This window comes from Penaeus japonicus, unplaced genomic scaffold, assembly GCF_977035675.1.
Source record: "Penaeus japonicus unplaced genomic scaffold, GWHDUDI00000001_assembly GWHDUDI00000030, whole genome shotgun sequence".
NCBI classification, from domain to species: Eukaryota; Metazoa; Arthropoda; class Malacostraca; order Decapoda; family Penaeidae; genus Penaeus; species Penaeus japonicus.
Window position 1 is genome coordinate 30,502,063 of NW_028234432.1, and position 1,727 is coordinate 30,503,789.

Sequence of the window (1,727 nt, forward strand, 5' to 3'; positions counted from 1 at the left end):
GAGAAAAAAGGTGCAAGAAAAAAAAATGACGATCCTGAAAAAAACCCAAAAATGCTTAAAATACACGTTAGAGGCATTCTGATAACGAAACGGATTACAGTTAAATGCACTGATTTTTGTTATATTAAAGGAAAAAGATATTGCGAGAAAAAAGGTGCAAGAAAAAAAAAAATAACGATCCTGAAAAAAAACCCGAAAATGCTTAAAATATACGTTAGAGCCATTCTGATAACTGATTTTTGTCATGTTAAAGGAAAAGCAATTGCGAGAAAATAGGTGCAAGAAAAAAAAAATGACGATCCTGAAAAGAACCCGAAAATGCTTAAAATACACGTTAGAGCCATTCTGATAACGAAACGGATTACAGTTCAATTCACTGATTTTTGTTATATTAAAGGAAAAATCAATTGCGAGAAAAAAGGTGCAAGAAAAAAAAAATGACGATCCTGAAAAAAAAGCCAAAAATGCTTAAAATACACGTTAGAGCCATTCTGATAACGAAACAGATTACAGTTCAATTCACTGATTTTTGTTATATTAAAGGAAAAATCAATTGCGAGAAAAAAGGTGCAAGAAAAAAAAAAATGACGATCCTGAAAAAAACCAAAAATGCTTAAAATACACGTTAGAGCCATTCTGATAACGAAACGGATTACAGTTAAATGCACTGATTTTTGTTATATTAAAGGAAAAATCAATTGCGAGAAAAAAGGTGCAAGAAAAAAAAAATGACGATCCTGAAAAAAAGCCAAAAATGCTTAAAATACACGTTAGAGCCATTCTGATAACGAAACGGATTACAGTTCAATTCACTGATTTTTGTTATATTAAAGGAAAAATCAATTGCGAAAAAAAGGTGCAAGAAAAAAAAAAATGACGATCCTGAAAAAAAGCCAAAAATGCTTAAAATACACGTTAGAGCCATTCTGATAACGAAACGGATTACAGTTCAATTCACTGATTTTTGTTATATTAAAGGAAAAATCAATTGCGAAAAAAAGGTGCAAGAAAAAAAAAAAAATGACGATCCTGAAAAAAAGCCAAAAATGCTTAAAATACACGTTAGAGCCATTCTGATAACGAAACGGATTACAGTTCAATTCACTGATTTTTGTTATATTAAAGGAAAAATCAATTGCGAGAAAAAAGGTGCAAGAAAAAAAAAAAAAAATGACGATCCTGAAAAAAAGCCAAAAATGCTTAAAATACACGTTAGAGCCATTCTGATAACGAAACGGATTACAGTTCAATTCACTGATTTTTGTTATATTAAAGGAAAAATCAATTGCGAAAAAAAGGTGCAAGAAAAAAAAATGACGATCCTGAAAAAAAAACAAAAATGCTTAAAATACACGTTAGAGCCATTCTGATAACGAAACGGATTACAGTTCAATTCACTGATTTTTGTTATATTAAAGGAAAAATCAATTGCGAAAAAAAGGTGCAAGAAAAAAAAAAATGACGATCCTGAAAAAAAGCCAAAAATGCTTAAAATACACGTTAGAGCCATTCTGATAACGAAACGGATTACAGTTCAATTCACTGATTTTTGTTATATTAAAGGAAAAATCAATTGCGAAAAAAAGGTGCAAGAAAAAAAAAAAAAATGACGATCCTGAAAAAAAACAAAAATGCTTAAAATACACGTTAGAGCCATTCTGATAACGAAACGGATTACAGTTCAATTCACTGATTTTTGTTATATTAAAGGAAAAATTAATTGCGAA

General features: G+C 29.6%; 1 long non-coding RNA gene across 1 annotated transcript; it reads left to right on the forward strand.

Annotated features, from left to right (window-relative positions):
* The first annotated feature begins 317 nt into the window (after positions 1–317).
* LOC147468265 (uncharacterized) lies at positions 318–1,340 on the forward strand. The gene is made up of 2 exons (XR_015192581.1): positions 318–421; positions 1,002–1,340. It is a non-coding gene; the product is annotated as an uncharacterized LOC147468265 (long non-coding RNA).
* Positions 1,341–1,727: the final 387 nt, after the last annotated feature.